At 45.2% G+C, this 11,558-nt stretch overlaps 1 long non-coding RNA gene across 3 annotated transcripts; it reads right to left on the bottom strand.

Annotated features, from left to right (window-relative positions):
* Positions 1–539: 539 nt before the first annotated feature.
* On the bottom strand, positions 540–9,701 carry LOC134416666 (uncharacterized). 3 transcript variants are annotated; one of them, XR_010027318.1, is made up of 5 exons: positions 9,541–9,701; positions 8,973–9,093; positions 6,492–6,897; positions 4,838–5,043; positions 540–2,295 (listed from the first exon to the last, which is right to left on the bottom strand). It is a non-coding gene; the product is annotated as an uncharacterized LOC134416666 (long non-coding RNA). The 3 variants fall into 3 exon arrangements; XR_010027320.1 differs by having other exon boundaries at positions 9,547–9,701; XR_010027319.1 differs by lacking the exon at positions 6,492–6,897.
* Between the last annotated feature and the right edge of the window lie 1,857 nt (positions 9,702–11,558).

The following is an 11,558-nucleotide window of genomic DNA, read 5'->3' as shown; positions in this document are numbered from 1 at the left end:
AGGCACTGCAACAGGTTCCCCAGAGAAGCTGTGGATGCCTCATCCCTGGAAATGTTCAAGGCCAGACCAGATGGAGCTCTGAGCAACCTGATCTTGTGCAAGCTATCCCTGCCTATGGCAAGGGGATTGGACCTGGATGATCTTTAAGGTCCCTTCAAACCCAATCCATTCTGCAATTCTAAGAACTCCTCTTTCTCAATGATGTCTGAAGCAGATTGCACACCAGGCAACAGACATCCACCTCAGAGAGGCCAGTGGCATAAAACCTCCCTGAAGCCATGGCAGCTGCCCCCTTGTTAGACAGACTGTTGGAGAGGTTTGGGCTGGACAGGAGGAAACCTATTTTTCCAGGAGGGTGGCACAGAGCTGGGACAGGCATCTCTCAGGGAGGAGTCTGTCCATGGGGGTTTCTAGATCAGCTAGGGAAGGTGATGGGTGAATTGCTTTACTGTTCTAAGCAGCGTCGTGGAGTAGACACACACACACACACACACACACACACACTCTCTCTCTCTCTCTCTCTCTGCAAGTAACCCACCTTTCCACAAGACACTAATTCTGCAAAATCACAGGGTTTAGGAAATGTCTTTAGGAAATCCCACTTCAGTCCAAGTAAGGTTTTCTTGAAGCAACTGCAGAAACAAACTAAAGTTTGAGGCTCATAACCCCAAATCACCAGGTCAGCTCACAGAAGCAGACAACCTTAGATGGCTGTTCAGCCAGCATATCTGACAAGACAAGCAGGTGCCATGCAGTGGCAGATGGGTCTTGGTCTAGAGACACCTCACAGCCCTTTCTCAGGCAAGAAGAAATGGGGGTCAGCATGGGAGACCATCTTTGCAGCATCCCTTGGCTCCACATGCTCACTCAAACTTTGGTCACCCCTGCAGCATCAGAATTTCCTAACAAAAGAATTGGTTTGTAAGTTTCAAAGCAGATGGCATTTCCCTTGGAACAGGACTGATTTCTTTACATGGAGGATCAGACAATCAAAACTGTACCTGGAGAGCCCTTACAGAACACAAGAGCCATACTCAGGGCTCGTCCATGTGCAAAGGTTGGACCATTTCTCTACTGAACAGACCAATCAAAGTGATGCTGAAAGGCTCTGTGAGCAGTCAAATACAAACTCTGAAAGGGTGTGAAATCAGTACCTATGTGTGGGAAGAGAGAAGCTATCATCTTAATTCACCTCTTAATCTTCTATAATGTTTTGTTCCCTTCCTGTCTTCGCCCCCTCTACCATTTTGGCAGTCTTTAACATCATTTACACTCTGAATACTATTTGTCTGTCCTCATCTCTTACAAGGTGCAATTCCTGCTGAACTCTTCATACTAAAAAAGTACTCTTGAGCCTAATGCTGAAAGTTACGGAACATTTTTCCAATGCTGCAAAGCCTCAGCTTTCATTTACTTCAAGGTAAGTGGTTGACACACTGCACATCGTAGGATGTTCTCCTGCTGGGCCTAAGCAAAGAAGAGCTCAAGTAATTATTAAAATCTTAATTTTAGCTGTCACTAATAATTTCACTTCTGCCTGTCAAAGAGGGTTGGACCCCACGCTGGAGCAGGGGAAGAGTGAGGAGTCCTCCCCCTGAGGAACAAGGAGTGGCAGAGACAAGGTGTGAGGAACTAACTGCAGCCCCCATTCCTCATCCCCCTGCAGCATAGGGAGAGGATGGGAGGGAGTGAGGGAGTAAAGTTGAGCCCAGAAAGAAGTGGGGGGGCAGAGGGGAAGGTTTTTTACAACCTACTTTCATTTCTTGTTACTCTACTCTGATTTGATTGATGGTAAATTAAATTAATTTCTCCAAGTGGAGTCTCTTTTGCCCATGACAGTCATTAACCAGTGATCTCTCCCTGCCATTGACTCCTGAGACTTTTGTTTTCTTTTTGCCCTCCTGCCCAGCTGAGGAGGGTAGTGATGGAGCAGCTTTGGTGGGCGCCTGGCATCCAGCTGGGATCAACGTGCCACATGCAGTCTACACTTGGTCCTCAAAGCATTTGCCTGTCCTTCCTGTGTGCCTTCTCTTTGTGCTCTTCTCCTTTCGACACCTGTACAGCTGGCCACTGAAGAGCAAGCAGAGATCAATGTTTCTGATATTCAGGAGCAGTCCAGCAGCCACAGCCTCCTGGGGATGCAGGCCCTTCCACAGCAGTGCCAGGGCAGTGTGGGCAGCACAGCTGAGATTCAATACTGGGCACCCTCAGGAACACCAGTCACTGGGTGCTTGTGCCAACAGCAAACAGAGAGGTCCCATCGCCTTCTGGAAGAGAATGGCACCAATTTGATAGCTGCCCCAAGTACAGAGATCAAGAAAGTAATTTTTAAATAATCTCATCAGTTTTAAAAAAATTAGATATGTCCTGCCCTTTTCAACTAATTTATTTCATTTTGATCAGACCTTCAACTTTGTTTTAAAGATAATGCCCTGAATTGGTCAAGCAGATAGTCTTGGCAATTACTTATTGCTACAAAGCTCCTGTTTCTGCAAGAAAATATATTTATTACTTTAAAATCTGAATTACATTTCAGCTTCACAGGTAGTTGTCTCTGCAGTGTAGTTAGATGGGTTTGTGTCTTTTTTCAGCTGAGATAATTTCACTAATACCTCTGGTCCAACATTTCAGCACAGCCCAGAGGGGGTTGCATCAGGGGGGAAATACCTGTGCTGAGGGGGCAGTGGACCAGGCAAGTGGTGACAGCTCTGCACACCAGCTTGGCCAGTGCCAAAAGGTTTATGCAACCACACAGTGATTTCAGTAAGAGGATAGACTGATAGATATGTTCTCTATGCTCCATCCTTGCACTGAAGCAAATATCAATATAAATATATGTACTACTTAGAGCTACATGGCTGTGTTGTTTGATAAAATAGCAGACATTGTTGTTTTTACTTCTATTAAAATATTGAATTCAAGCAGCAGAAGCACCAATTATGAGGGGACTGTTTCTTCCTAACATTCCCTGCCTCAGTCAGCTTCCATGCACTGCTCCCTTAAAACTCTGTATGGAGCAGTTTTCAGTGTCACAGAAATATATCAGTCTAGGATTCTACAGTGTGTAACCTAGTGTCATATTATTATTTACATTTTTATAGCACACATATACAGATAATATGCATTGAGGTATTCAGGACAAATAATATGCTTTAAAATCATAGTAAAAAACCTGCCACAAAATAGTCTGCAATACTACCTAGGCATTCAAAGCTTAATTATATTCTTAGTCAGTTTTGATTTACATTTAAATTACAAATTACGTTTTGCTAACATTAATTTACAATGCTACTTAAAAAATACATATTCTATGGTACATGAATAATAATTCAAAGCAGTCAGGTCTTGTTGGATTGCTATGATCTGATAGCAGGGGGTGAATAATAATACTATTTCTAGAAAGTTTTCTCCATTTGAATATAACATTTCTCAATGTATATGCCTTGCACATTTGAATTCAGCCAGCTATCCATGGTGCAAACAGGATTCATAGGATGACCTCCCTGCATGTGCATTTTTTAGAAGACTTTGGCATAGCCAAGAAGAAACATGCTCTAAACCAGTATACACTTGTTACTGGGCCAGAACAAGGAGCTTTTTATCAGTCCCTTCACTCTGTGACCCTGTTACATGTCAGAGGAGAAGAGCAGAGTGGGATGCAGGGACATCGGTGTATGGCTGGAAGGTTTTCAAGGAACCCTCAGAGTGAGAAGGAGAGTTCATCTGGGCCCCACAGCAGGAGGATCTCCTTTTTTTTTTTCCCCAGGGGGAACCTTTTGCTGCCCTGGAGCTGTCTCAAGTGTTTGCACTCTTCCACAAATGGCTCATGGTCTCCAGTTGACTTCAGGCATGTGTTTATGGTGCTCATGGAGCACATTTTGCTCTGATGGATAATAATGTCCATAAATCTCAGAGAAAATTAGCTTTTAAATAGCCTTTAATTCATCCCATTCCAGTGCAATGACAAGTATCTTGCTCTGGGTAAAACCCTGAAACTCAGTGTTTGCTTCTTATTGAGAATTCCTATGGTGTAAATATTTGCTGCTACTGCTGTGCTACCCCCAGAAAAGGCCAACTCTGGATTTATATTGCGTGTAGCCAGGGCTGATCTCATTATTTCACCTACAGACCATGTCCTGTAGCTCACAACAATAAGCATGGCTTAAGTCACTTGGAATGAGAGCTAGGCAGGGTTGTACAGCATTAAATTCCATTTTAAACTGAAGTTTAAAAAAACTTCAGTCTTGAGATTCAGAAATATCAAAGACACATTCTCAGTTTAAAAATCCATGCTCTTCTTTAAGGGAGAATGGAAAGGTGTTGTGAGCACAAAACACAAAATAAAGCAGAAACAGAGTCACTCACTCCCAAACAGTGACAACTAATGACTAATAGCCATGACTGTTCATAACACTGAATTTATCTTTAATTTCCCCTTGAATACTTCTTTAGGGGCATGAGTAATATTATTTGACACTTATTTTCCAAGGGAGCTTCTTGTTGGGGTTGGGCAAGAAGTTGCCCTGAAATGCTGTAACAAATTCGCCTGGATTGTGTCACACACAGGCGATTACATTTCAGCTCCGTGAGAGAATTTGCTGTAGAAAGGGCTCATTCGCAAGGGCTACATAAAAAACTTTGAGGAAAATGGCCAAAATAGAGGGCCTAGCTACTGTAAAATCCTCTTCCATCACAATGTAACAGACAAAGGTTAGCTGTTTTACAGAGATACACTATCTTCAACAACACATCTGGGGGGAATTTTGCTGAGAAAATGGCTCCAAAATAAAGTGGATGTGGCTGAAATGATGGGAAATGAGACATATTTACAATTTACCTTCATTCTCAAAGATTTTATTTCTTGTTACTCTTCAGGGCAAAGCCTTGCCAGGGAGGACACTCTGGCACAGTGAAGTCCATGTCCTTTGTGGGGCAAGAAGCAGCTCTAGGAGGGGGGCCAAACACACCATTCCAGTCTCACTATTGCACAGCTGGTAAATCCTTTCCAATAAAAATGGTGTTGAGCAGCAAAAGGGTATGATTCTGGGGAAAAAAAAAAAAAAAAAAAAAAAGGAGCATAACTGCATATACAAGGAACTGGTCAAAAATTTACTAAGTTTAAATTTGTTAAATCAAGAATCTATATAAATCTGCATTTTTCTATTAAGAAATTATAAATTCTCTTTGCAAAATACATGATATTAATCAATATATGGAAGGATATGAATGAAATCCTCATGAGCACAATAAACTTTGTGGTTGTAGTTCTCAAAATATAATTACTTTTTAAAACCATTTTCAGCTTCTTAAAGCCCTGTTACTAATGGGCTAGTGTAGAGAAATGATCAGCATCCCATGGTCCATTATAGATGACAAAGTTCTGTTGGTCCCATTGTGGTAGCTAATAATCCTTTATCTTTGATCTTGCTGCTCAGGCCTGTGGGGTGGGAGAGGAGCTGAGGTTACTCGTGCTGGGGTGCTAATGGTGGTAGAGTGTTGTATTCATATTGTCGTGTAATTATATTTCCTGAGTCTCATACCTTCTTGGTGGTTTTCTCATGGCAGATCTTCACAGCAGTGGTGTTGTTGCTTCTCGGTCAGGGCTCCTCTCCAAGGCTCTCCCTGACCACCCCGCCCCCTTTTATCTCAGCTACCTCCATGGGCTACAGCTGCTGCCCAATCAAGGACATCACAGCTGCAGCCCATTTACAATAACTAGAATCAGGGCAGGGTCACTAATACAATACAAAGATCTTTCACTGCCATTCATATATTTACAATACATAAGTTAACTCAGGACCCTACAGTAGAGTGCAACATGATATTAATGTGAAATGGGGGCAGCTTTGGATTAGTGTTGGCATTGTCGCTGCTGATGGATGCCAGTACTTCCTTGCCTGGGAATGGGCAGAGCACAGCTCCCACAGTCCCTTCCTGCATCCCTGGGGGGCACAGGAGCAGCTCAGGGTCTGCTCCACTTGGGAGCCTCCAGGTTGTCCTGCAGCCTGTCCCACGCTGGCAGGGAGCAGCCCTGGCTCTGTCCCTCACACCAGCCTGAGGTGAGCCCAGCACCATGGCCAGCCAGGCAGTGCCAACACAGAGCTGCCCTCCTTCCCCACTCCTGTCCATGTCTGTGCCTCTGCAAACTGCAAGAGCTGTCCCCTTGTGTGAGTGCCACGAGGACACCGTAACACCTGAAGCTGTCACAAGGGCCATACAGACATTAATAAGAGGATCCATAAATGTGAATCTCCATACTCTGCAGTTCAGGGGTGTCTTATAGCTCTGGACCTGGCAAAGTCTCTTCTTTAGTGTCAACCCAGCCAGGAACAAAGACAAGGCAGGATCTCTTCAGGTTTGGATAGGTTGGGGGAAAACTAGATCATCCTCCTGAAGAGAGATGGTTCAAACATGTACCCAAATATCACCTGTGTATGTGCTGTCCACCAAGCAAGACTCCTGCACTTTATGAGCTATGTCATTGTATTCACCTTTAATGATTTCCACCGTGTGAAGTTGCCCTCTTTGGCTAGAGGAGAAAACTCTGGGTTGAATATTCAATTGTGTGTTTTCCCAGCCTGGGACTGTAGGGAAGAGGAGAGAGACCATCCCACCAACGATGTCCCTGCTGGTATCTTCCTGTGGGCCTGTCCTGGTGCTGTGGGTGACCAAGAAGCAGTTCCTGGAGCCTTGATCAGCTCAGGTGCTAAGATCTCCTGCAGTGGTGACTTCAGTGAGGGATGCACATTCACTCTGAAATGCCCTTTTTATTCCTCCCGCCAGCTGTGCTTTTATTTACTGTTTAATTTGTAGACACCTTTGCTGCTCTCTGCACTGTCAGTGGATGCTGTGCCTCCAGAGCTGGGCTGTTTCCAGACCCTCTGCTCACGGCTGCGGCTTTTAAGAACAAAAGAGAATTTGCAGTGGGGAAATGCATCAGTTTGGTAGCGCCTCATTGGCTCACCTCCTGGCTAGCCCATGGCACGGCCGCTGTCCTGCAGTCCCTTTGTCCCTGTGCCACCCCTCGGCGGTGCCTTTTCCCGGAGCAGCCCCTGTCTCCCGAGCAACCAGCCCCTCCTGCCGCCCGCGCAGCATCCCGCCCATCGCCATGGAAACCCGCCTCCCTCTGCCGAGCCATCCCGCCTGCCCTGCCCTCGGCTTTATCACTCTGCACCGCTTATTCCCAGCGTGGATGCCTCTTTCTCCCAACAGAAACGCCTTGTAGGTTGTATCTCACGCCAGGAGTAAGTTACTTCTCTCCCATCAGTGCTCAAGTGTGGAGGGGTTAGGTTTGGTTTTAGTTTTGTCAATTCTAGCAACAAAAGTAAGTTTTTATCTTGCCATCACTTGCCTGAAAAATATTTGTTTCACATTAGGTTTTAACAGCTTAATGCCTCAGGTAGAGACAAGGAGCAGAGGTGACAGCTGGAGGTTGTATTCCTTTTTCTTTCCATGTCTCTAATTTCCTTCAAAGCAAATTAGCTCTTGGAACAAGTTATTACTTTTAAAAACCACTTAAAGTTTCCAGAAGTCTGAGAATGACCCCATTAACCACTCCAGAGTGCACTTCCCACCAGCATTGTGAGCAACACAGGTTTAGTTTTTCTGCTGAAGACCTGGAGGAGATCTGGCATGTGCCAGGATCCTTCCCTTATGTCCAAACCCTGGGAAGACATCAGATTTGGTCTAGACCCTCCTTACATGGAAGGCAGGAGAGGATGTGAGCAGGTGAAAGCTTCCAGGATACTCACCTGGTTCCAAATTTTGGATGGTGAAAATGGAATCCCCTCTTTACCATTGAAGGGCACCTACTTGGTATACAGCAGCTTATGTGCAAAATACAGTGGCTGGAATTGCATGTCAAACATTGAAGTTGAATTCATGAAAGTTTGTCCCAGCTCTGTCTTCTTTTTCTTTCTGCTATATTACTTGACAGACAGATGGAAAAATATAAGGAAACAAGGAGGCAGTATTGCTTACAGCAGTGCTTACTTTTTAGTATGCACTGCTTTCTCCCTAGGAAAGTATCTTTGCACCCTGATCACATCACCTCTCAATCTTCCTTTTTGTCATAAACTAAACAGACTGAACTGTTCATGAGGAAGGACTTTTTTCCAAGCTTCCAATTAATTTCACTGGCTCTTCACCTCTTCTGAATATTCAGGATCAATTTCATCCTTTCAGCCTGAGGGTCTCTGGGTTTAGATTTTCTTTCACATTCTTCCCAGTTTGCTAATTCTCAGTCCAAAGGTTCCCACTTTTTCCATGCCATCTCTGCAATGAAGAGCTTCTTGTGACAATGGGTGAAAATGCAGGGCATTGCTGTCCTCTGGAGTGACTGTGCTGATCTTTGCTCTTTCCCCGGGGTGAATCAGTCCCCCAGGAGCTCTATTTGCTGAGTGCTCTCCAGTGTGATTTGTGCTCACTTACTGCATCTCTGCAGCCTCTGCTCCTCCGGGGAGGGATGCAAATCCTTGGCAGGAGGTTTCAGAAATCCTGTTCTGCCACTGCTGTGTTGAACAGTGTCCCCACCCCATATGGAACAAAACTTTCTCATTTAAATACTGACACACGGGAGTTTGTTATCCATTTTCTGCAGACATTTTTCTATCACACTGAAATGGTCACAGGACAAAATGGCAGGGATTCCAGCCAAACCCATGTCTGCCTTTAATTCCAACGGGTAGCAGAGAAATGCTTGGCAGTATTCAACCAGCTCTATTTTTAATATTGTGTTTACATGTGTAATGACCATGTGCACATAATAGCTGCCCCCCTCCCTGCTCCACCCAGCACTTTCCAGTATTGCTCACCATAGCTTGGAGCAGACATGCCTTATGGCCATTCCCAAACTGGCAATGGCATAACCCAGGGAAAGCACCTCAGCCATTACACATGCAAATGCACTAACTATCAGGAACATTATTTTAATAGATTTTTCACAGATAACTTCTCCTCTTTGTCCCACTCACCATCCCAGAGACCCATTCAGACTGGGATGCAGGGAAGGGGAGACACCAAGAGGGAGGCAGGGATCCAGCAGTTGGATGTTTTACTGCTGCCAGTGCTCCACAGGACCATCACAGTTTGGAGCTGCACAGGAAAGAAGAAAAAGGCAGTTACCTGGCCCCTTCTGGCAGGTGGCTTTTCTGTGAGATAAAGCACCTGGAATGACAGCTGGGCTGACCCAAAGATGAGCACAAGGGTCCCAAATGCTTCAGTTCACCCTTGGTCAAAACCTGCCTTGATTTCTGGCTGCCCAGAGCAGCAGTGGCCGGCTTGTACAGCCAGCCTCCCCTCCCAGCTATTTCCAGGTCTTCAGCATCTTTTCAGACCTGCCCCTGCAGAAATCTTGTTGATGCAGCTTTCATCATGAACACAATATGAGCTCCCTTAGCAGCAGCAGCAAATTATATGTGAGTGCTGGTCAAAGCTGTGAGGACACGTGCAGTACAGCGCTTCCATGCAAAAGCACTGGAGCATGATGAAAAGGAGGATTTAGCATCACAGAGGATATCTGTAGCAACAACATTTTCCTACCTGTACCTGCAAACTTTGCTGGGAACATTATTCATTAAGTTATGGTCAGTGCAGGAAATCAGTTCTGGACATATTAATAGAACCAGTCAATTATTGTGCTTGCTTCTTCATGAGTTCTCTTCAGATTCAGGAATGGCAGCAAGTGCAAAGTGTGTATTCTCATCCCCCTGAAAAAGATCAGGATCCACTTAATATTTGGTTTGCTAACAGAGCCAGAGAAGCTGAGGGTGCAACAGTGCCACTGAGTTGGGCTGGAGGGGTGAGGAAGGCAATGGAGTCACTTGCCTTGCAGTTTGGGCACATTGTTTTTCTGACCCATGTGTGACAGGTACCAATCCTGCATGGCACTTGCACATCATCACAAACACCCCAATTAAATTAGAAACTCATCCATTTTCCCTCCAAAAGAGGCACATCCTTTGCTGTAACCCATGCTGCATGCTGCTACCCATGTAGCCATAAACACACAGCATCCCAATGCTGCACTGTTCTACAGTAGAGTAAGCTATGAGTACTAAAATCAGTTTTAAACTCTCAATGCATCATCCCTGTCCTTATGTATTATTAAACTGTGCTCCAATTCCCAGTGCAGCAGGATGAAAATGAGTAGGAGTTGGTGACACCCTACAGCCAACTTTTGTGTTTGTTTCACCCAGAAGAAGAGAAATGTCTTGGCCATTTTCCTGAATTAAAAATTGGTTTGTTGTTGCTTGCTGAGCTGGGATAATGTGATTGAAGGATGAAGCAGTGGAGTAGAAAACACCAAACTGTTAGCCCCATAGCCATAGGAGAGTTCTCCACTATCACATTGTGCAGTGCCTGGCTGGGAGGATCCCTGGCCTGTGGGCCCAACAGCAATGCAGATCTGCCTCAGCATCACAGTGAAGGGAAATGGGATGGGAAGGAGAACAAGCAAACAGCTAAAGGGACCACACTCCTTGTGTTTGCCATGACCAAGGGCTGCTGTCTTCCACCTGTTGGCAATGCATTTACAGTGGGATTGCTCTAGGATGTGTTTCTTTAGGGAATGAATTCCAATTTCCATAACAAATTCAGCCCTTGAGAAGCATGATCTACAGCACTCTGTGATTAATAGCTGTCTCACGGCCCAGTTATGCTATTCACAGCCCCATTTTATCACTAGAGGGCTCATAGAAATGGCAATCCTATTATTATCTGTTCTGCATTGCCCATGAAAAACTCTGTTTACCCCATAATCCTCTTTGCAAATATTTCTTTACAGAGGGTGACATTGTGTGGATGGGATCACTCATGTCACCATTGTTACTGGAGGAGGACAGAAGGCTTTGCAGTCTTTCTGGAAGCAAATGGAAAGATGGCATGACACCTACCTACTACCAAACCACTGCTCCTGAGCACCTTCCAAGGAGCTGCCTTGCCACAGTAAGACAGAACTGTGAATGCCAAGAGACATTGCTGACTCCATGATTTTCTAGACATTTTTGCAGTTAGCTTTTGTTGTCGTGTCACCAAAGGTATTCAAGAACATTTTGATGTGGCCTAACCTGCTATTATCCTCCCAGGGCAGGGTACAGGAAATGAAGATGGCAATCACCCTCTATTTAATTATGCTGCCCATTAGTTAATCCTTTTCTTCTCATGCCCAGAAAGGCTTTGCCCAAGATGAGTTCCTGCTCTACACCTCCATGGAAGTGTGAAAGGGGCCAACAGCTTGAGCAGCTCCAGCCATCTGCAGGTGGACCCCACCAAAAAACCTCCAGCTGCACTCCCTGGTGCTCAGCAAAGCAAAGCTCCTTCCTTCCTGTACCAGCTCATCCCTCACCTCTGCAAAAGGTGCAATGAGACCTTGGGGGTTCGAGCAGAGCACACGTGGGGCAGAGTGAGAAAGCCCAGGGGTTTCCACCCTTTGAGGAGATCACCAGCAGCCTGTTCACCCAAGAGGGTTTGTGCTGGTTTGTGCACCAGCAGAAGATGCTGCAGTGTTTCACACTGGGGAAAAAAAACCCCTGTCCTTTTATTTCTGAATTGAGGAAGAG

The sequence above is a fragment of the Melospiza melodia genome, chromosome 3 (assembly GCF_035770615.1).
Source record: "Melospiza melodia melodia isolate bMelMel2 chromosome 3, bMelMel2.pri, whole genome shotgun sequence".
NCBI lineage: Eukaryota > Metazoa > Chordata > Aves > Passeriformes > Passerellidae > Melospiza > Melospiza melodia.
The sequence above is the reverse complement of the archived record's forward strand: the minus strand, read 5'-3'. Positions and strand labels throughout refer to the sequence as shown.